Genomic DNA, 24,260 nt, shown 5'->3' with positions numbered 1-24,260 from the left:
CCTACTTCAACTGTATGTGCCTGTGGGTCAAGTTGGAGTTGCACCGGGTAGTCCAGCTGTCCTAGATGATTCTACAGATGTGGAGGACTCCTCTGAGAGTGAAAACCAGTCAAATAGACTGAGTAAAACAGGGTCTTACCTGGGCTGAACCCCCCCAATAAAGGCAGGACCAGAAGCCATAACATCCTGAGGAGCTGCCCAGGGCCTGCTCCAGGGTCAACAGTTATGTCACCAAAAGTTGCCTGAGAACTGTTCATTAGTGACAACAAAATTGAGGAGGTCCTAAAGAGTACACATTTAGAAGGACAAATAATAGTAACAGCCAGCAAAAGGGACAGAGTGGCAAGATGTCAACAGAGGTACTAAAGGCCTTTATTGGCATGGGGAAAAAAGGTGGGATGTCTCCACAGGAGCTATTTGTGGATCCAATGTATAAGGCCACCATGTCGGTCGGAAGATATGAGGATATCTGTCGCTACCTGAGGCTTGATGACAAGAGGAACAGAGTGTTCAGAGAGGCAACGAACCACCTGGCAGCCTTCCGGTATGTGTGGGACATTTTCCTAGAAAACTGTAGAGGAAGTTTCATCCCCAGCGACTGAGCCACAGTGGATGAGGAGCTTTCCTCCAGACATGACGCTTGACATTCCATCCAAAGAGTTCAATCTTGTTTCTCATGGTCTGGGAGTCCTTTAGGTGCCTTTTGGCAAATTCCAAGTGGGCTGTCATCCGCCTGTGGACATCTGTTCTACAATGTGCAGCAGAGCATGATACCCTTTGTTGGCACAATTGATCTCTTTCAGGCAGAGAGTACACCTGGCATACCTCTTTTTATCCACTGAGAGGGAAAGTGTGTTGCGTTTCTTTCACCTCTATTGGCATCCAGCATAAGCCAGGCCCAGCTCCAGCTACACTTGATCCCTGAATCCACTTGTTTAACAAGCAACGCCTTATTTTCACCTAATTCTCTCATTCTGAAAATTAACCATATACTGTCGAGGGAAAACATTAGTTCACAGATAGTAGTTAGTTCATTAGGTAATTAACATTTCACACAGATTGTCAGGGTCCAGTAAGTTGAGGAACGGCAAAGAGTCGTATAACGTTACCAATTAATACTATAGCGAATTGGTTAGGGAACTAACGTTAGCTCATTTGATGTTGTAGCGTTAGCTAGCTGTCTGGCTTTATTAGCCAGCTAAGTTTCAAACAATAAACTCAATTTTTTGATCAGCTAAGTTTGATAATGTTGCTCAACATTTCTCTGGCTAGCTAACGGAGAATTCGATCCAGCTACAGTACTATAGCTAGATACAATGCTAACAATACTTGTTTCACTTTCTCCCTCACCTCAAACTTTCCAAATGCCAGTTGTTTTTTGGTTACAGCTCATGAAGTACGCTTCATCACCTTCTCACCCCGGTCTCCGTGATCTCACCTACCTCTTCGTTATCGTTCAGCGGACGCGCTGCTGTAACTGGCGAACTGCCTTTGCACCCTACTGCTGTCTTTCTGCAACTAGAAAATAGCCCTTATGCCTTTATATCGGACGTTCTAAACACACTTCATACCGGCGACAGTCTAGTTGTTATCGACGATATAACATTACTACTACTGTGTCGCAGTTTTTTACTAGTTGTCTTCAGGACTTGCCTCAAATTAATATTCATCATCTACATCGAATTGTTAAATCAGCCTCATTGACTCCAGCTAGCAATAATTAAAAGGGGTTCAAGATGTATATAGGAAGCTACTTAGATAAGTATGTAGGTGAATAACGTTACCAAGTCAGTGACAGATATAACGTTAGCTAGCGACAATCATATTAGCTAGCTAATTTAACTATTAACTGTAGCTAGCTAGATAGTTACTTCGTAAAATGATACAACGTTGACAGGATCTACCTGAGAACGTGTGTATTTTCGTTAGCTTGGTTAAGTTGTGCTTGCTAGCCATATTTGCTAGCTAAAAATAATTGTTATTCAGGTCTTCTAAACATTATCTAACGAAAATACATTGACAGGGGAGATTACCGTGAGGGCTGCCTGTCACAGGTCCATGAGGAAGAGTGAAAAGCCGCACAGCATGAGTAGGGAAAGGTTATAGATGGCTACTAGGGACCTTGTTAAACATCTCCTGTGGGACACTGTCATCATTGTCAAAATGTGTTGGAGACAGTGTCAACGTTTAATCTTATCAATAGATAGATATTAATGATGGGTCCCAATCCCAATTTAGAATTGCCCACAGGTTATTTGGTAAAGATCTGTTGATGCAGTGTTTGGTAATTGTGTTACTGGGACACAATGTATTCCTGTATAGTTAAATGAGCCCCTAGTTAAGAAGACCAGACACTACTGTTTATTGTTATTTATGGGCCGCATCATTATTGTTTCTCACTTCAGTCTTTCATCACACTTATCTTCACAGATGGTGTTAAAGCACTCCGTACCAGGGATCGTAGTCCAACGCCACTGCTCCTGTGTTGCAGGAAGTGCTGTGTGCAATCATCTGGTGGCCCTTCTTTACCAGACAGCGCACTACTCTCAACTAAACATTCCTGCTGCACCACCAGTTCACAGCTGCACAGACACAGAACAGCGTTGGCACGAGCCAAGAACACTTGTGAGTCTATCAATATACATAAAAAAATGCACCTGAAAAGTAGCCTAGTAGCCTATGTAACAGTAAATCCTTGTTAATTATTGTGTGAAGCCAGGTCCGGTTGATGGGATAGAGTTCCGTAAACTTACTAACTCGTGTGCTGATGGAATAACCTCCCCACGTCTACCTTTGACTCATTCCTCTCTGCCTCCTTCTTTCCACTCCTCTCCTCTTTTGACCTCACCCTCTCACCTTCCCCCCCTACTCACAAGGCAGGCAATACGCTCGACCTCATCTTTACTAGATGCTGTTCCTCCACTAACCTCACTGCAACTCCCCTCCAAGTCTCCGACCACTACCTTGTATCCTTTTCCCTCTCGCTCTCATCCAACACTTCCCACACTGCCCCTACTCGGATGGTATCGCGCCGTCCCAACCTTCGCTCTCTCTCCCCCGCTACTCTCTCCTCTTCCATCCTATCATCTCTTCCCTCTGCTCAAACCTTCTCCAACCTATCTCCTGATTCTGCCTCCTCAACCCTCCTCTCCTCCCTTTCTGCATCCTTTGACTCTCTATGTCCCCTATCCTCCAGGCCGGCTCGGTCCTCCCCTCCCGCTCCGTGGCTCGACGACTCATTGCGAGCTCACAGAACAGGGCTCCGGGCAGCCGAGCGGAAATGGAGGAAAACTCGCCTCCCTGCAGACCTGGCATCCTTTCACTCCCTCCTCTCTACATTTTCCTCCTCTGTCTCTGCTGCTAAAGCCACTTTCTACCACTCTAAATTCCAAGCATCTGCCTCTAACCCTAGGAAGCTCTTTGCCACCTTCTCCTCCCTCTTGAATCCTCCTCCCCCCCTCCTCCCCTCTCTGCAGATGACTTCGTCAACCATTTTGAAAAGAAGGTCGACGACATCCGATCCTCGTTTGCTAAGTCAAACGACACCGCTGGTTCTGCTCACACTGCCCTACCCTGTGCTCTGACCTCTTTCTCCCTCTCTCTCCAGATGACATCTCCCGTCTTGTGACGGCCGGCCGCCCAACAACCTGCCCGCTTGACCCTATCCCCTCCTCTCTTCTCCAGATCATCTCCGGTGACCTTCTCCCTTACCTCACCTCGCTCATCAACTCATCCCTGACCGCTGGCTACGTCCCTCCCGTCTTCAAGAGAGCGAGAGTTGCACCCCTTCTGAAAAACCTACACTCGATCCCTCCGATGTCAACAACTACAGACCAGTATCCCTTCTTTCTTTTCTCTCCAAAACTCTTGAACGTGCCGTCCTTGGCCAGCTCTCCCGCTATCTCTCTCAGAATGACCTTCTTGATCCAAATCAGTCAGGTTTCAAGACTAGTCATTCAACTGAGACTGCTCTTCTCTGTATCACGGAGGCGCTCCGCACTGCTAAAGCTAACTCTCTCTCCTCTGCTCTCATCCTTCTAGACCTATCGGCTGCCTCGATACTGTGAACCATCAGATCCTCCTCTCCACCCTCTCCGAGTTGGGCATCTCCGGCGCGGCCCACGCTTGGATTGCGTCCTACCTGACAGGTCGCTCCTACCAGGTGGCGTGGCGAGAATCCGTCTCCTCACCACGTGCTCTCACCATTGGTGTCCCCCAGGGCTCTGTTCTAGGCCCTCTCCTATTCTCGCTATACACCAAGTCACTTGGCTCTGTCATAACCTCACATGGTCTCTCCTATCATTGCTATGCAGACGACACACAATTAATCTTCTCCTTTCCCCTTCTGACGACCAGGTGGCGAATCGCATCTCTGCATGTCTGGCAGACATATCAGTGTGGATGACAGATCATCACCTCAAGCTGAACCTCGGCAAGACGGAGCTGCTCTTCCTCCCGGGAAGGACTGCCCGTTCCATGATCTCGCCATCACGGTTGACAACTCCATTGTGTCCTCGTCCCAGAGCGCTAAGAACCTTGGCGTGATCCTGGACAACACCCTGTCGTTCTCAAATAACATCAAGGCGGTGGCCCGTTCCTGTAGGTTCATGCTCTACAACATCGCAGAGTACGACCCTGCCTCACACAGGAAGCGGCGCAGGTCCTAATCCAGGCACTTGTCATCTCCCGTCTGGATTACTGCAACTCGCTGTTGGCTGGGCTCCCTGCCTGTGCCATTAAACCCTACAACTCATCCAGAACGCCGCAGCCCGTCTGGTGTTCAACCTTCCCAAGTTCTCTCACGTCACCCCGCTCCTCCGCTCTCTCCACTGGCTTCCAGTTGAAGCTCGCATCCGCTACAAGACCATGGTGCTTGCCTACGGAGCTGTGAGGGGAACGGCACCTCACTACCTCCAGGCTCTGATCAGGCCCTACACCCAAACAAGGGCACTGCGTTCATCCACCTCTGGCCTGCTCGCCTCCCTACCACTGAGGAAGTACAGTTCCCGCTCAGCCCAGTCAAAACTGTTCGCTGCTCTGGCCCCCCAATGGTGGAACAAACTCCCTCACGACGCCAGGACAGCGGAGTCAATCACCACCTTCCGGAGACACCTGAAACCCCACCTCTTTAAGGAATACCTAGGATAGGATAAAGTAATCCTTCTCCCCCCCTTAAAAGACCTAGATGCACTATTGTAAAGTGGCTGTTCCACTGGATGTCATAAGGTGAAAGCACCAATTTGTAAGTCGCTCTGGATAAGAGCGTCTGCTAAATGACTTAAATGTAAAATGTAAATGTAAGTTGGAGGTTCCTAGAATGGAAACATTTTGAAAAATGTTTTGTGATTTTTTAAAATCTATAAATCTGTATATTTTAATCCATTTTATTTCAACTTTTGGGCTTGTGCTGTTTCTGGAAAAGTCTGTGTCTACTATGAGTCTGTGTCATAGTAATCTCTCCAACCTAATGTTAAGGTTTTAAAATGTTTTGCAGAAGTTGTCTCTACAAAGCACTCCATGGATATATGCCTGACATGGACCTTCTCCGCGTCTCAGAAACATATGCCAACTTTTCTCCACTTACTTCCCCTCTTGTGACAACAATGGAAATGTCAGCTGATGTGCCCCTGGTTGAGTCCGCCTTTGGGCCAGTGCAAGCTGGCAGTGTGCTGTCCTATCAACTTCCACACCCGTGAAATTGTGAAAATTGCCGATGCCCCTTCTCCACTAATACTTCCGTTAGATGGCAACAGGCTTCAGTCTTCCCAGTGTGCTTACATCCTCTCGTTTCCAAGAGGTTTGCCATGTCCGGGGAGAGACCTCAGCGGACCGCCTAGCTGAGCGGATGTTCAAGGGATCTGGTGTGCAGACCGTGGAGATGAAGAGGGGGCTAGCCATGGAGCCAGTGGCTGTACAGGAGTACTGCACACTGAAGAATGTTAACTTCTTTCCATGTGGCCGAAGCCACCAGTGCACCCAGATGCTCCGTGGTTAGGATCCTCTCCAGATGGCATCATATTTGATCCCAGTGTGAGACCACACTTTGGACTCTTAGAGGTCAAGTGCCCAAATGTACAAAGTTATGTTGACTGCCTTTACCTGAGGATACAGAATGGAGAGCTGAAGTTGAAGAGATTTCATGCTTACTACTGGCAGGTGCAAGGTCAAATTCTTCTCACAGGTTGTAGCTGGTGTGACTTTGTCATCTGTGCACAGGAGGACATCCTAGTTGAAAGAATATCTAAAGATCTACAGGTTTCAAAAAATATAAGAGAGAAGGTTGAACACTTTTATTTTTACCACTACTTGCAGAAGTGTCTCTCGCACCTGAATGGATCCCCTGCATGGGTGCCAAGTTTAGTGGTTTCATGAAAAATAAGTATTGGATGTTCTTGTGAAGAAACCTCAGTATAATATATTTGTTTAAAATAATGTATTTCAGCAAATGTTCAATTGTTCAGTTAATCAATTACACATCTCTAACATTGTATTCAGTCTTGCATTCTGGCTATTCTGTGTTCACTTGATTTCTTTCCCCACCCCTAAACTCATTGCCTAATTAAAGCCAATACAAGCTCCACACAAACTGATATTCACTACAACACAAATGATTGATACATGTCGTAGATAAACAAATTATTATTTTGCTTCTACCAAATAAACACATGTACATTTACACTGGCTTGGCCCATGCTCTGACCAAAGGTCCATTTTGATAGTTGACCAACAGGCCAGTAATTGGTTGATGCTGCCTGAGATGGTCAGGGGGATAACTGTGTCAAACAGCTTGTGCTCCTTTACTCTGCAGATCATTCTTTCAACATGTACTCTCAGCCTGGCAATGGATTGGGTCTCCCTAACCTCATGTGCTGGCATCTGTGTGCATCTTGACAGAAATGCTGGCCGGTAGACCTTGCACGGAACAATGTCATCTACGAGAAAGCCCTTATCCACCATAATGGCCATGTCAGGGGGGAGTAAGGAAATAATTCCAGACTGCTTGGAGATCTTGTCACTCACAGATCCAGCACACAACGATGACATAAATGTGACAGCTCCATGTGGTGACATTCCCAACATGCCCTTAAAGGTACAGTGTGACTTGTAGGAAGAACTGGCAGCGGAGTTCAGTGCAGTCGATCACTACCTGGGTGTCTGGATAGTCCTTGAACTCGGGTGGCAGGTGGGTTTTGATGGTTTCCCTGGGGATCCATATCCGTGCTGATCCATGCAGACAGTAGAGGAAGTTGGCCCAAGAGATGATAATCCGTCTCACTGTCGATTGCTGGATGCTGAACCAATGGGCCAAATCCTTCTGCTTCAGACCCAGCGACAGATGAGTCATAAACAAGAAGAACTCGTCGATTGATGGCAGTGTCTGAATGTAAAGAAAAACGTTTTAGTACAATATAGTCCTTATATTCGGTCCGTAACAAAAAGTAAATCATGTTTTGAAATTACAGTAAGATCAAATAATATTCTAAGTATTTAATGAAGTTGTCCCTTACCGGTTTTCTTCGAGTAACACTTGTTTCAGATGGATTGGTGCTTGTGACTTATAAACTTGGTCTCTGCTGCCCGCTCACTCAAGTGTCGGAAGGCCATCAGGTGGGTGTAGATTGCAAATCTAAAGACAGACCCAGAGTATTTGAATACCAAAAAAGCTCATTACTATTATTGCCCATCTTCTCTGAGCATCAAGTAGCACTAGACATGACCAAGCTGCTATTGTAGCCTGTTTTAATTGTTACTGCAATTCTACTGTAATTCATAGCAGCTATCATCACAGCAGTGAATTTGTTTTAAATGTTCCATTATTTAACCTGGGAAGTGGACTAAGAACCAAATCTTATTTGCAGTGACGACCTGGGAGCATTTTTGGGGGTTAACTGAAATCTAATGTAAAGACAATATACAGTTGAAGTCGGAAGTTTACATACACTTAGGTTGGAGTCATTGAAACTCGTTTTTCAACCACTCCACAAATTTCTTGTTAACAAACTATAGTTTTGGCTAGGTTAGGACATCTACTTTGTGCATGACACAATACATTTTTCCAACAATTGTTTACAGCAGATTATTTCACTTATAACTCACTGTATCACAATGGGTCAGAAGTTTACATACACTAAGTTAACTGTGCCTTTAAACAGCTTGATAAAATCCAGAAAATGATTCCATGGCTTTAGAAGCTTCTGATAGCCTAATTGACATCATTTGAGTCAATTGGTGGTGCATCTGTGGAAATATTTCAAGGCTTACCTTCAAACTCAGTGCCTCTTTGCTTGACTTCATGGGAAAATCAAAAGAAATCAGCCAAGATCTCAGAAAAACAACCGCTCAGGAAGGAAACGCGTTCTGTGAACGTACTTTGGTGTGAAACGTGTAAATCAATCCCAGAACAACAGCAAAGGACCTTGTGAAGATGCTCAAGGAAACAGTTACAAAAGTATCTATATCCACAGTAAACCGAGTCCTATATCGACATAACCTGAAAGGCCGCCCAGCAAGGAAGATGCCACTGCTCCAAAACCGCCATAAAAAAGCCAGACTACAGTTTGCAACGCACACGGGGACAAAGATCGTACTTTTTGGAGAAATGTCCTCTGGTCTGATGAATCAAAAATAGAACTGTTTGGCCATAATGACCATTGTTATGTTTGGAGGAAAAAGGGGGAGGCTTGCAAGGCAAAGAACACCATCCCAACCATGAAGCACGAGGGTGGCAGCATCATGTTGTGGAAGTGCTTTGATGCAGGAGGGACTGGTGCACTTCACAAAATAGATGGCATCGTGAGGAAAGGAAAATGATGTGGATATATTGAAGCAACATCTCAAAACATCAGTCAAGAAGTTAAAGCTTGGTTGCAAATGGGTCTTGATGACCCCAAGCATACAGCCAAAGTTGTGGCAAAATGGCTTAACGACAACAACGTCAAGGTATTGGAGTGGCAATCACAAAGCCCTGACCTTAATCCTATAGAACATTTGTGGGCAGAACAGAAAAAGTGTGTGCAAGCTAGGAGGCCAACGAAAAGCTTAAATAAATAATTATCTCTCCTATTATTCTGACATTTGACATTCTTAAAATAAAGTGATGATCCTAACTGACCTAAGACTGGGAATTTTTACTAGGATTAAATGTCAGGAATTGTGAAAAACTGAGTTTAAATGTATTTGGCTAAGATGTATGTAAACTTCCGACTTCAACTGTGCATTCAATGTGCCTACTTATGCTAAGATACGCTAGCCTAGTTTTAAATAACAATGAACACGTTCTTAAAGGTAAGATGGACTTTGGGATAATAATAATTCATAGTAAATAAAACAATAGTAATGCTGGATAACAATAAATCGTTACTGTACCTTGTGTAAAAACGCATATCCTCGTCAGAACCAGAAAATCGCACCAAAGCCTGGGCGGTCAGTTACTCCAGCTTGGCTCGAAGCTCCTCAATTTCTCTTACGTGCTCATCATTTGCCATTAGGGCCGTGTCCAGGGCTGCGGGTTCAGGGGCTGCACAGTAATTATGTGTCTGGACCTGATCAGAGGTGGCACAGTCCATAGGCAGCGCACCTTGTTCTTCATCCTCCTCAGTCGGAGCAGGAGGTTTCAGTCTTCTTTCCCAAACACCAGGTCTCTTTTCATTGTGCCAGTTCCATGAGAAGACTGTAGGAACAAAACCTCTTTTTAAGAATTGTCGCTCCCCAATTTTTCCTTCAACAAAGTCACTCTCATTAGCACCTCATTCGCGGGGCTGTAATTTAAACGTAGCCATTGCAAACTATTTCAGTCAGAAATGCATCAACAACAGTTAGATAGCTATCAAGCTAATGATAAAAACAATAGCAGAAATCGCTGCAGGATGTCATCAACCCTGTAGGAAGTAAATTAGAACATTGGAGGCGGTATAATGCACAGAGCCTATTGATTGTCTCTTCTCTCTTCAGTCACGTGCTACATCCTGTTGTTATGTGAACGACTGGCTGAGCCTTGGATACATCCAGTATTGCCCCAAACACGCATTACTTGTTCACTTACAGCCAGTAGTGATTATAACACCCCCACCCCCCTTGTTGAGGCTGGGCAGGGAGTGTTGAAGCTGGGCTTGGTGCTGCCCCTGTTGAGGCAGGGCTGGGGGTGTTAAAGCTGGGCCTGGTGCTGCCCCTGTTGAGGAAGGTCTAAGGATGTTGAGGCTGGGCCTGGGACTACCCCTGTTGAAGCTGGGCTGAGGGTATTTAGTCTAGGCCTGGTACAACCCCTGTTGAGACTGGGCTGAGCCTTTTGAGGCTGAGCTTGGTGTGTGGAGGCTGGTCCGGGTGCTGCCCCTGTTGAGGCTGGTGCTGGTGGCCCTGTGTGCTGGGGCCTAATGCTCTCCTGCCCTGAAGGGTGAAAGGAACCACTTACTGTACATACAGTACACATATATAGCAACACAAGAATATAGATGTAGAGAGTAAGCAGTACCTGAACATATAGAAGAGCAGGTAAGCACTCCGGGCTCTGGTCCTCAGCACAGTGGCTTCATTGGACATTGACACTTGGCTGTCGTTACAGCAGAACCAGTTTCCACTGGCATTCAAGATGTCACTAATGTAGTGCCCTGTGGAACAAAGAAGACAGACTCGAGGTCAAGGGTCAGGCTCTTGTGGGTAATGGAGTGTGTTATAACAGTTAAACAGTTCATTTGGAAGGTATTTTATCTGTTACAAATGTCAAGTTTGGAAATCAGAGATAAACACATACACGTTGCATGCCTCTCCATTCCTTTGAATTAAATTGCGCAAACTCTAAACATATAGCAGTGCTTGTCGGGATGGCACTTTACTCTGAAGCCTGCAGCCTTGCTCGCTTGGTCTAAGAGGCTATCAGAGGGTCTAATTATCCCCTACACCAGGGTTCCCCAACTGGCGGACCGTGGGATGAATTTGGCCCACGGGTGATTTGGCCCCCCCATGTTTTCTGAGTAAAAAATTGTAATTGTTAAGACTGTAAAAGCACCAGCAAATCAGTTCCAAGTGATTTTCATTTTGGAAATCTGTTCCAAACTACTCCCACGCACAATTAAAGAGACATACGTGATTGTACACAAATGTAAGCAAGGTTTGAAATTCGTCAAATATGATATCTGTTTGGGCTTCTTACGGTCAATTTGCAGTCTACAAATTATTATTATCCCCGGCCTTCAACCCTCGATCATTTTCACTCCCTCAGCTTTGGGATACTTGTTTAAATGGCAGAGGCGCACGTAAATGCGCAAATTGAAAGTCGAGAAGGGAGTGATTTGGGATTCAGCCTATGCCATATGTACTGTGCATTTGCATGTATGTGTTTTAAGGTATTTACTTACCGGAGTTTGCGGAGCCTCCCAAATGAGAGACTACGCCAGTCAGCTGGTAGTAGCCATTCACTGACTTCACTGGCTGCTTCTTCAGTAAGAAAACACATCTGATCATTGGATTCTCTTTTCCCCTACAGTCCACCACACTGTCTACAGTTCACAACACTACTAATCTACTGCAGGAGGTCTACTAGATCATGTACTCCTCATAACTATCTCAGTGTTCTGTCATAACTTATATTTCACTGGTTTCACTCTCTATCTCTCCTCACCACTGAGGCTGTCCACAGCATTTTCCCTGGTTCCTGGTCATTTGAATCTGAGGGGTCAAATATACATATAAAGAGCTGTGAAAACATGGTCGCTTGTCTGAATTGCTCTGGTCTAAAACAGCTTCCGTACATCACTGACGATGTCTGAGAAACATTTTAATTTGCAGCTTCTAGCTTCTCGGTCTGCAGGACCGTTTGGGAGTGGGTGGCTTGTGTGGTGTTGGAACAAGAATAGTGTTGTGATGCCATGACCTACCTGAACAGCAGAGGGCGCTATCTTTGGCCTCTCCAGGTGGGTTGGAGACTTGGCTGGCGAGGGTCTGGAGGATGGACACCTGAATATTGGGGGTCTGGTTGGTGAGGGCCTGTGGGCTGGCACTGTGCAGGGGTGGCACCGTGTCCCCACAGAAGGTGGAGAGCCTCAGCTCCGAAGGAAACAAAAGAGGAGCCTCCAGCTTCTCCAACCCCCCAGGTCCTCCAAACCTCTTTAGATGCAGAACCAGCACACTGCCCAGAGACAGAGAGGAACAGACAGACAATGAAACCAGTCAACAAATAACAGATGAGTGTAATTTGTTCGGTGGTGCTCATCCCTAAGTCCTACAATCTGCTCCGGAAGGTAATTACTCCTAAATGCTCAGGACACAATGACCACTCATTTAATTAAATACTGCCAGTTCTATGAGAGGTTATAAAGGGGCAACTCACAGAGGCAGTGTGTGGAACTGCTCCACCTTTGAGGCGTGGAGGCCCTTGCAGCCCGCACATGTGAATTCAACCTTTTCGCTCTGGGTTAGAAACAGAAGTATTACAAAATGAGTGATACCACTACAATAATAAGATACCGTATTCTGAGACAGTGGGCAGCTTGCCCTGGGTGTTAGTCTCTACACCCAGGGCTAAACCCTACGTGCTGACTTTGAAAGTGAGTGCTAGGCTGCTTAGCAAGGTGCGCTCAGAGCTGAAGTCCAATGAGAGGTGATTGTAGTCCTCTCTGGTGGACGACTCGCGCCCACAGCTTCAGAAGCAGGACAAAGAGAAGAAAAATGCATCGGGTTTCTGTTTCAGGTCTCTACAATGTTATGCCATGTGTTTTGTAATATCATTTGTAGAATGATCATGTTACCAGTAGATACATTACAACCATTGGGAGCTCTTACCAGGTACATGTGCGCACTGAGACAAGCTGGAACTCCAGCTGGGAAACAGGGCAGGTATAGTTCACCCCGAGTGTCTTCAGTATCATTCCCTCCTCCTTCAGCTGGCACAGCATATTCACAAGTAACTCGTGTGCGTCCTTTGATGAGAAAGAAAAATACCAAGATAAAATCTAATTATTGAGAGAAAATGAACCCTTGCAAAAAGAGTGCATGTTCAGAAGAGAGTAGTGCCTCAGTTACCTGTTGCGTGTCCCCCAGATACTTCAAATCATATCCCGACAAGGAGTACTTGACCTTCCACATGAGGTCTGCTTTTGAGGCCTGGTTTGCGCCACTGTCAGGTAGACCCAAACGGTGCACATCAGACAGACACCTGTAGGGGAGACAGAGAGTAAATTAGCAGCTGACTGGATGGTGTCAACCTACTGGCTTACGGCTGAAGAGGCAGATGAGTATATCCAAATATTTTTTATCTTGCGGCACCCCATCATTAGAAATGATTAATTCGATTCAATATAATTTCACCTTTGAGGACTGACAATGAAGCAAAACAACAAAAATGTGTTGCTTATTCTCCTAAGATATTTGGTTTGGATACTGCTCTCATTTCCAGAGCATTTTAAAAGCTACCAAATGTCCCATACTAATATGGAATGTTCAGTCAATGACCTGTATGGGTAATATAGTCATTCTACAGTTTCCAAATTGGCCTACAAATATCTACATCATAATCATTGTGTCATTGTTGTTCCTCTGGGTTATGAAGATTCCCGAAAACAAAACAAAAATGGAAATAAATAAATAAATGCCGCGGAATATGAAGTGGTTAAGGTTAGGGAAAGGGTTAGCAAAAATGCTTTCCTAACCTGCTACGAAAATCACTTTCTATAGAAGTGGCATGAAGTGTGTCCCTTCTTGAATTTATGAACACAAATAATGGGTGGGTGGGGGTGTGTCTACTTTTGTGCCTTCCCTTACCTGAGCAGGTTGGAGAAGGGGGAGGAGCTCCAGAGTTGTTCCTGGCGTAGGATTTCCTTTGAGAAGGAAGGCAGGACCAGGAGGCACTGCAGGGTGGCGTTTAGGAAGCAAGTGTTGCCAATGTTAGGCAACCTGTGAAGAAGAACCAGCCATCAGTACACACATAGAGATACAATATCCTAGAAACATTGAGTGGCCTATGTCATAAACCTTCATAACTCTAGAAAGTGCTGACAATGGCAGCCATCTTGGTCAGGGATAAGTTCTATGTCACTCTATGAGTACACAAAGAAGTGGATGTCCTTTAGACCAAGATCGCCATAATTCATGGGTTTATAAATATCTAATAAAACGGACATGCTTGATAATAAGCCCCATCCCCATAGTATATCAGACATTGATCTCTAAACAATAAAGAGCTTATTTTCAATGCATCTGCATTGTGTTGTGGTTGCATTTGCGGTTTGTTTTGGTTTACCCAAGAAGTTCCATGTTGACCAGGGCCCCCCGTTCTCCTCTGGCCCCCTGGGTCTCCTCTGACCTTCTGGTGGCTGAGCTGGCCCTGGGAAGAGTCTGGCTTCTGGCACCTGAGCCTGACCTCTGGGGCCTTGGGATAGAGTGGTCCTGAAGAGACAGAGGTCTGAAGGAAGGAGAGAAATAGGTGTAAAGCTTCCAAAGCAGAGATAGTATCACTCTACACAGTATCTCTCTTAAATACTATACTGTACTATAAACACAGTCTGAGTAGTTATGAATGTATTGATGTTCATATAAATGCAGTGTACTAAGTAGACCAGGGCAATAGGTTAGTACTCTATTTATCCACTAGATGTGATTAGAAGAGCCTAAAACTGCAGTTTGAGGAAAATAACTTTCTAGGACTGTGTTATCAAGCGTCTCAGAGTAGGAGTTTGATCTAGGATCAGTATTTCCTTTTAGATCATAATAAATCAGATTATTATGGACAGAGGACCTGATCCTAGATTAGCTCTCATACTCTGGATTAACACTGGCCCTGGTCTTGTAGCTCTAAAGCCAACTGTTCAAGGGGACTCTAGGATGGCACTGTACTTATTTTATTTTTGTTTGAATTACCTGACTGTTGCGCCCTCTTGGCTGGTGTCTCCATGACTGTCCAGAGGGTTGGTAGGAGAGGGAGAACTAGGGCAGGACACCACTGGAGAGGATTTCACTGGGGAAGGGTGTTTGACAGGTGACCTGGGGAGAGAGGGCTGTTTAGCAGGAGAGCAAGGCCGAGAGGAACAGTTAACAGGAGAGGGAGGTGGATAGAGGGAGGAGAGTTGGTCAGAGGGTGAGGGGTCAGAGGTGGCGGAGGAATTCCGTTCAGAACGGTCAGTTGGAATTGGAGAGGGAGATGAAGTGCTACTCTCCTTATTTCTTGTCTTCTGCTCCACATCAATTGAATTGGCTTTCTGCCGTTTTTTCTGTTGACAAGAATATGTGTTAGTGCTAAATCATTTTCCCCGATCCCCAGCCAATGTAGAAAAAAAAATGTGTGTGGTGGGGGTCATATTAATAGGAACATGTAGGCCTAAATTAGAGGAACTTAGCTATCTATCCTCAACCTCAAATAACACAGTATAGACAAGTTACATTGAGTGACATTTGCAAAAGCTGAACTTCATATACATTTCATGTACACTTTTTATGTATTCGTCAATCAGAATCTACTTTTACTTAATTCTTCCCGCTAGGTCTAAGAGAAAAATACTACTCCAGAATTTAAGTAGTTGTTAATTGATTAAATGACCTGATTTCATACCTTTTTGCACCAGCAGAAACAAGCCATGTCGATAACCAATTAAGACTGATACATATCCACATTACATAATTTTTCAAATTGGCTTTAAGACCATTGTGATGTCATCGGTCATGTATGACACCACAGTCTGGCAACCCAATCTAGAATTGTTTAAAATATAGAGTTCAATTATCAAATATGTTTTATTGAAAGTAAAGTTCTGCAGTATACATACAATACTGTAGATATGCTCCATTTTTTTCTTGTTCCTTTTTTTACATACAGTTTTTATATATTGTTTATTTGAACATGCCACCACAATAAATGTATTTTAAGTGTCTTCATCTTCCTTGTTTTTTGATAGCTTCCATGTTGTTTGTGGGTTGGTCATCGGTTTATTGAAATGCTAAATGCTTTTTCTCATATTCCCCAGCAGATGGACAAAGGGTTGGTCAAAAGAATGTGAACAGGTTTAGCCTAAACCTCAAATAACAATCCAGATTGGTTAGGGACAGTTTTCCGTATTCAATCTTGCCCTGAGGGCAGCTCTGCCTCAAGGGCAGAATGAATGTGACTGGTTCAATTAAAGCTCAATGGTCAGTGGACAGAGCTTAAAGTGCCCAGTGAAAGTTAATAATCAATCTGATGGAGTTTAAGACTAAATGGCCAAATGTTGCACAATCCAGGTGTGGAAAGCTCCTAGATTTACTCAGAAATACTCACAGCTGTAATCGCTGCCAAATGTGCTTCAACAAAGTATCGACTTAGGGGTGTGAATACTTACAGTATGTAAATTGAATATTTTATTTAATTTTCAATACATTTGCAAACATTTCAAAAAATATGTTTTAACTTTGTCGTTATGGGGTATTTTGTATAATTGGGTGAGAGAAAAAATATATTTACTCAATTCTAAATACAGGCTGTAACACAACAAAATGTGGAAAAAGTCTAGGGGTGTGAATACTTTCTGAAGGCACTGTATGTGAAGATGAATCCACTAATTAAGTTACTCTGGTTAGGAGCGTCTGCTAAATAACTCAAATGTAAACATAATAGAAATGAATTGTAAATAATGTATTGTGTCACGTTGGAGTCACATATTGTAAATAAGAATAGAATACCATGATTAAAGATAGTCATGAATGAATCGTGAATAACGATGAGTGAGAAAGTTTGAGGTATAAATATCATACCCCCCAAAAAATGCTAACCACCCCGATGTAAGAATATTTTAAGATAATACACAACGCAGAGGACTAGAGGTCAATAGGGAATTAACAATCAATGTAAATAGTTGTTTGTCAGTTGAACATCTGTTTAGAATCTGTGTAGGAATTTCAGTCCTGTACTCATAGCTACATGTGTCAAGTTGTCATTGGTCCAAATACATTGAGCCTGAAACAGGATACTTGTTATTTGCAGGAATGCAATCTGGTGAGGGCCCAAAAAGGTGACACTTTCGTTTTGTTGCACTGAAACATGCAAAAGAATTCCCTGCTAGTGTCACACCCTGACCTTAGAGATCCTTATTATTCTCTACGTTTGGTTAGGTCAGGGTGTGACTCAGGTGGGGAAGTCTATGTTTTCTGTTTCTTTGTTTTTGGCTGAGTGTGGTTCCCAATCAGAGGCAGCTGTCTATCGTTGTCTCTGATTGGGGATCATACTTAGGCAGCCCTTTTTCCCACCATTAGGTTGTGGGATCTTGTTTTCTGTTTAGTTTCTGTAGCCTGACAGAACTGTGCTTGGTGTAATCAATAAAGATACGATGTACGCCTACAACGCTGCGCCTTGGTTTCCTTCTACCAACGAGAGCCGTTACAGCTAAAGAGAAGTGCAGGTTTTAACTAATTAAACAACAAAGAATATGATCTACATGATCATTCTCTGTGTGTTAAATAAAAACTGTTTAATGTGGAACTACAGTTACTCAAAGCTAAAAAAATATATAAAGAAAGCAGTCCAATGTTATTTGTTACCTTGACTTTACTGCAAATGACACTCAAGTCTCGAGAAAAAACAATACACTAATATTACAGTTAGCCATGACAGCCTTTATAATGCAACACTTATGACCACACACATCTAAATATTGCACTTGGGAAAAAAACATCTTAATAACCCTTGGATGCAATGCTGGTCAAAATTACCCTTCCTAATGTTTTTTTTTTTTGCTGTATTAACCACCCCCCAAATGTCATCATCTAATATTCCAGGAAATCCTTAAATAATGTGTCTTTAAGGTTCTAACATCCTAGTTTTGTTTTTTAATTTCTTATTTTTTAAGTAAAAAGAGTTTTTGCATCACTACCCCAAGTTTTCAATATGACCCGTATGTATTTCCCAAGGAATTCACTGCATTGCATCGTCAAATTGACCTTTCTTTTTGCTACAAAAATAAAATCCATGTAATAAATATATTTATTAAATATCTTGTTTTTAATGTTCATTAATCACAGTTTTAATTTCTCCTTTTTAACTAATTGAGTAAAAGGAGTTTCATTTGGAGGCTCATAAGAATGTTGCCAGATATACAACCAAAATGGTTTTACAGATGCCATCCTGAGGTATCCAATTCAGATGACACAGACTACAGTTGAAGTCGGAAGCTTACATACACCTTAGGCAAATACATTTAAACTCAGTTTTTCACAATTCCTGACATTTAATCCTAGTAAAGATTCCCTGTCTTAGGTCAGTTAGGATCACCACTTTATTATAGGAATGTGAAATGTCAGAATAATAGAGAATGATTTATTTCAGCTTTCATCACATTCCCAGTGGGTCAGAAGTTGACATACACTCAATTAGTATTTAGCAGCATTGCCTTTAAATTGTTGTTACAACTTCTAACGATGGTGAGTGGAGGAGTCAAGCGCAGAGAGCAGGTAATTCAGTACGTGGATATTTTATTCCATAGACTGTGGAACCACGACATGCAAAACAACCCGTCCCAAAATACAACGGACTAAAAACTGTCCGCAAAAATACTGATAACACTCATACATAGATAACAGGAAACAAGCCCGCACAAATACCCAGCTGTCACGCCCTGGCCTAAGTATTTCGTGTTTATCTTTATGTATTGGGTCAGGCCAGGGTGTGGCATGGGGTTTTTGTATTGTGGTGTGTTTTGTCTGGGGGTTTTGGTGTGTATGTATTGGGATTGTAGCTAGTGGGGTTATCTAGCAGAGTCTATGGCTGTCTGGAGTGGTTCTCAATCAGAGGCAGGTGTTTATCGTTCTCTGATTGGGAACCATATTTAGGCAGCCATATTCTTTGGTATTATTGTGGGTGATTGTCCTTAGTGTCCTGATGTCCTTGTTCCTGTCTATGTAGGTTACACAAGTATAGGCTGTTTCGGTTTTCTTTACGTTTATTGTTTTTTTGTAGTATTTGTATTTAGATTCGTGTTACGTTTGTTTATTAAAACATGGATCGCAATCTACACGCTGCAGTTTGGTCCGACTCTCCTTCACCATATGAAAACCGTTACACCAGCGGGCCTAGTGCCCTTAAATAGCCTACAAACAAACACTAACTCAAAACAGGTGTACCCACTTAAACCCAATAAACAGAAACAAACTGAAAGGGAATCGATGGCAGCTAATAGGCCGGCGACAACGACCGCCGAGCGCCGCCCGAACAGGAAGAGGCACCATCTTCGGCGAGATTCGTGACAATTGTTTAACTTGGGTCAAATGTTTCGGGTAGCCTTCCACAAGCTTCCCACAATAAGTTGGGTGAATTTTGGCCCATTCCTCCTTACAGAGCTGATGTAACTGAGTCAGGTTTGTAGGCCTCCTTGCTCGCACATGCTTTTTCTGTTCTGTCCACAAATTTGGAATTGGAAGTATGCTTGGGGTCATTGTCCACTTGGAAGTCCCATTTGCAGCTAAGCTTTAACTTCCTGACTGATGTCTTGAGATGATGCTTCAATATATCCACATAATTGTCCTACCTCATGATGCCATCTATTTTATGAAGTGCACCAGTCCCTCCTCGCAGCAAAGCACCCCCAACAACAGGATGCTGCCACCCCCGTGCTTCACGGTTGGGATGATGTCCTTCGGCTTGCAAGCCTCCCCCTTTTTCCTCCAAACATAACGATGGTCATTATGGCCAAACATTTCTATTTTTCTTTCATCAGACGAGAGGACATTTCTCCAAAAAGTATGATCTTTGTCCCTATGTGCAGTTGCAAACCGTAGTCTGGCTTTTTTATGGCGGTTTTGGAGCAGTGTCTTCTTCCTTGCTGAGCGACCTTTCAGGTTATGTCAATATAGGACTCATTTTACTGTGGATATAGATACTTTTGTACATGTTTCCTCCAGCATCTTTACAAGGTCTTTTGCTGTTGTTCTGGGATTGATTTGCACTTTTCGCACTAAAGTACGTTCATCTCTAGGACACACCGCTTATCCTTCCTGAGCGGTATGACGGCTGCGTGGTCCCATGGTGTTAATACTTGCGTACTATTGTTTGCACAGATGAACGTGGTACCTTCGGGCATTTGGAAATTGCTCCCAAGGATGAACCAGACTTGTGGAGGTCTACAATTTTTTTCTGAGGTCTTGGCTGATTTCTTTAGATTTTCCCATGATGTCAAGCAAAGAGGCACTGAGTTTGAAGGTAGGCCTTGAAATCCATCCACAGGTACATTTCAATTGACTCAAATGATGTCAATTAGCCTATCAGAAGCTTCTAAAGCCATGACATCATTTTGGGGAATTTTCCAAGCTGTTTAAAGGCACAGTGAACTTAGTGTATGTAAACTTCTGACCCACTGGAATTGTGATACAGTGAATTAAGTGAAATGATCTGTCTGTAAACAATTACTTGTGTCATGTACAAAGTAGATGTCCTAACTGACTTGCCAAAACTATAGTTTGTTAACAAGAAATGTGTGTAGTGGTTGAAAAACAAGTTTTAATGACTCCAATCTAACATGCTGACCAGACCGGACACGTCTCCTGCGCGAGCACTGAGTGCCTGAGTTGCCAAGGGCTAAAATAGAACTCATTTCTATTTCTGTTGCAGATCACGCTGAAAGTCCTGGCTCTCCCATCTCCTCATTGGTTTATAGAAGCAGGTATCCACGTGCCATCTCCTCATGGGTTATACACACGTGGGTGACTGAAAGACGAACTGCAAGGTACAAACTCCAGTCCAGTTGGTGGCGGAATTCACCTTAAATTGCTTGCTAACCGCCATATCAAGTCTGGAAGTTCCGCCTCCCATTAATTCATTGGATCTCACAACAAACATACGTCCCCTACTTCCTGTAAACAAAAGCCAACGTGGGTGCTTTAAAGATGGAGGAGAGATTTTTCATCGAAGTAGATTAGTACTCACTTTTATATGATTCTACAAGGATCCAACTAATAAAGATGCGTTATGGAGAGAGACTGCAAAGACCATGCACATTTCAGGTAAAGTATAACAACCCAATGTTCATCCTTGGTATAAAACGAACTAGCTAGCGTTCATCAGACCAGAGACTTGTTTCTCATGGTCTAGGAGTCCTTTAGGTGCCTTTTGGCAAACTCCAAGTGGGCTGTCACCTGCCTTTTACTGAGGAGTGGCTTCCATCTGGCCACTCTACCTACCATACCTGATTGTTGGACTGCTGCAGAGATGGTTGTCCTTCTGGAAGGTTCTCCCATCTCCACAGAAGAACTGAGGCAATGGAAAGATGTGGGTTGATGAAAGAGAACCAAGCCACCACCATCACTCAGAGCAGCCAAGGCCAGAAGAGAAAGAGGTGCCAGCTCTGCCCAAGCGCAAAGGATAGAAAAGTCAGCTGCTGGTGTTCTCAGTGCAACACATCCGTCTGCAAAGAGCAGTCACATGCTTGTGGTTTGTAACAAATGCATGGACTAAGACAGCATAAGTAAGCATCACACACACTTTGTTCCTTTTAGTGTTCACTTTTTCTAAATTCACAACTGTTGGTGTTGTCGTTTATATTGATGATGAACTTTGGATTTTCAAATAAATGTTTTGAAATATTATAAAACATGCTTAAGAAGATTTCTTTTGTTGCTCACACTAAAAAGGTTGAATGTGAAAAATATGCTCATATTTTCAATAGCTGTTATGCATTTTCATCATATGTTATCATTGAAATGTGTATCAAAATGTTGAAGAGTGACAAAAAACATTTAAAACAATAAAATAATTATTGAAAAGGTCCAAATCAGCACTCAAAAGATTTATGTTCCACAAAATTGATAATATTTTAGACCCATATAAATAAAACACATTACATTAACGGTTCATTGGGGCCCATGTTTACTATGCATCTTAGGGTTAAAGTAGAAATAGAATGAAACAAACAGCCATTTTATTTTTGATCTATTATAGTAGACACCGAGCAAGTGCACAAGGCTGCATGTGTGCAAAAATAACTTTCAGAGTAAAAAATAATAATAATAAAATCACACAAAAGTGTTACTGTCAAGTTCAACACAACAAAAGCCATATCTTTGGGCTACACTGCACGTAATAACATTGTACAATTTCTGCCTGTGGACATCTGTTCTACAATGTGCAGCAGAGCCAGATACCCTTTGTTGGCACAATTGATCTCTTTCAGGCAGAGAGTACACCTGGCATACCTTTTTATCCACTGAGAGTGAAAGTGTATGGCGTTTCTTTCACCTCTATTGGCATCCAGCATAAGCCAGGCCCAGCTCCAGCTACACTTGATCCCTGAATCCACCACGCCTCATTTTCACCTAATTCTCTGAAAATTAACAATATACTGTCGAGGGAAAACATTAGTTCACAGACAGTAGTTAGTTCGTTAGCTAGTTAACATTTCACACAGATTGTCAGGGTCCAGTAAGCAACTAACGTGTTATAACTTGAGGAACGGCAAGGAGTCGTATTACGTTACCAATTAATACTATAGCGAATTGGTTAGGGAACTAACGTTAGCTCATTTGATGTTGTAACGTTAGCTAGCTGTCTGGCTTTATTAGCCAGCTAAGTTTCAAACAATAAACTCAATTATTTGATCAGCTAAGTTTGCTAATGTTGCTCAACATTTCTCTGGCTAGGTAACGGAGAATTCGATCCATCTATAGCAATATACAATGCTAACAATACTTGTTTCACCACTTTCTCCCTCACCTCAAACTTTCCAAATGCCAGTTGTTTTTCGGTTACAGCTTATGAAGTACGCTTCATCACCTTCTCACCCCGGTCTCCGTGATCTCACCTACCTCTTCGTTATCGTTCAGCGGACGCGCTGCTGTAACTGGCGAACTGCCTTTGCACCCTACTGCTGTCTTTCTGCAACTAGAAAATAGCCCTTATATCGAACGCTCTAAACACACTTCATACCGGTGACAGTCTAGTTGTTATCGACGATATAACATTACTACCACTGTGTCGCAGTTTTTTACTAGTTGTCTTCAGGACTTGCCTCAAATTAATATTCATCATGTACATCGAATTGTTAAATCAGCCTCATTGACTCCAGCTAGCAATAATTAAATGGGGTTCAAGATGTATATAGGAAGCTACTTAGATAAGTATGTAGGTGAATAACGTTACCAAGTCAGTGACAGATATAACGTTAGCTAGCGACAATCATATTAGCTAGCTAATTTAACTATTAACTGTAGCTAGCTAGATAGTTACTTCGTAAAATGATACAACGTTGACAGAATCTACCTGAGAACGTGTGTATTTTCGTTAGCTTGGTTAAGTTATGCTTGCTAGCCATATTTGCTAGCTAAAAAGAATTGTTATTCATGTCTTCTAAACATTATCTAACGAAGATACATTGACAGGGGAGATTACCGTGAGGGCTGCCTGTCACAGGTCCATGAGGAAGAGTGAAAAGCCGCACAGCATGAGAGTAGGGAAAGGTTATAGATGGCTTACTAGGGACCTTGTTAAACATCTCCTGTGGGACACTGTCATCATTGTCAAAATGTGTTGGAGACAGTGTCAACGTTTAATCTTATCAATAGATAGATATTAATGATGGGTCCCAATCCCAATTTAGAATTGCCCACAGGTTATTTGGTAAAGATCTGTTGATGCAGTGTTTGGTAATTGTGTTACTGAGACAGAATGTATTCCTGTATAGTTAAATGAGCCCCTAGTTAAGAAGACCAGACACTACTGTTTATTGTTATTTATGGGCCACATCATTATTGTTTCTCACTTCAGTCTTTCATCACACTTATCTTCACAGATGGTGTTAAAGCACTCCGTACCAGGGATCGTGGTCCAACGCCACTGCTCCTGTGTTGCAGGAAGTGCTGTGTGCAATCATCTGGTGGCCCTTCTTTACCAGACAGCGCACTACTCTCAACTAAACATTCCTGCTGCACCACCAGTTCACAGCTGCACAGACACAGAACAGCGTTGGCACGAGCCAAGAACACTTGTGAGTCTATCAATATCCATAAAAAAATGCACCTGAAAAGTATTCAGCCTATGTAACAGTAAATCCTTGTTAATTATTGTGTGAAGCCAGGTCCGGTTGATGGGATAGAGTTCCGTAAACCTACTAACTCGTGTGCTGATGGAATAAGGTAAGTTGGAGGTTCCTAGAATGGAAACATTTCGAAAACATATTCTTGTGATTTTTTTAAATCTATATTTCTGTATATTTTAATCCAATTTATTTAAACTTTTGGGCTTGTGCTGTTTCTGGAAAAATCTGTGTCTACTATGAGTCTGTGTCATAGTAATCTCTCCAACCTGATGTTAAGGTTTTAAAATG

The 24,260-nt window shown here is 43.0% G+C and overlaps 1 protein-coding gene across 3 annotated transcripts in view; it reads right to left on the bottom strand.

Moving 5' to 3' along the window:
• Nucleotides 1–6,418: 6,418 nt before the first annotated feature.
• The window catches only part of LOC115142817 (ubiquitin carboxyl-terminal hydrolase 37-like), a 37,811-nt gene continuing 19,969 nt past the window's right edge, over nucleotides 6,419–24,260 (bottom strand). For all 3 annotated transcript variants that reach the window (XM_029682581.2, XM_029682580.2, XM_029682582.2), the window contains 2 exons: nucleotides 7,509–7,627; nucleotides 6,419–7,378 (listed from right to left, as the gene is read on the bottom strand). The gene's annotated coding sequence lies outside the window, so the exon portion shown is untranslated. The remainder of the gene's footprint in view (nucleotides 7,379–7,508; nucleotides 7,628–24,260) is intronic.

This window comes from Oncorhynchus nerka, linkage group LG15 (genome assembly GCF_034236695.1).
Source record: "Oncorhynchus nerka isolate Pitt River linkage group LG15, Oner_Uvic_2.0, whole genome shotgun sequence".
NCBI classification, from domain to species: Eukaryota; Metazoa; Chordata; class Actinopteri; order Salmoniformes; family Salmonidae; genus Oncorhynchus; species Oncorhynchus nerka.
Note: the sequence above shows the minus strand (reverse complement) of the source record. Positions and strands in the feature narration are given on the sequence as shown.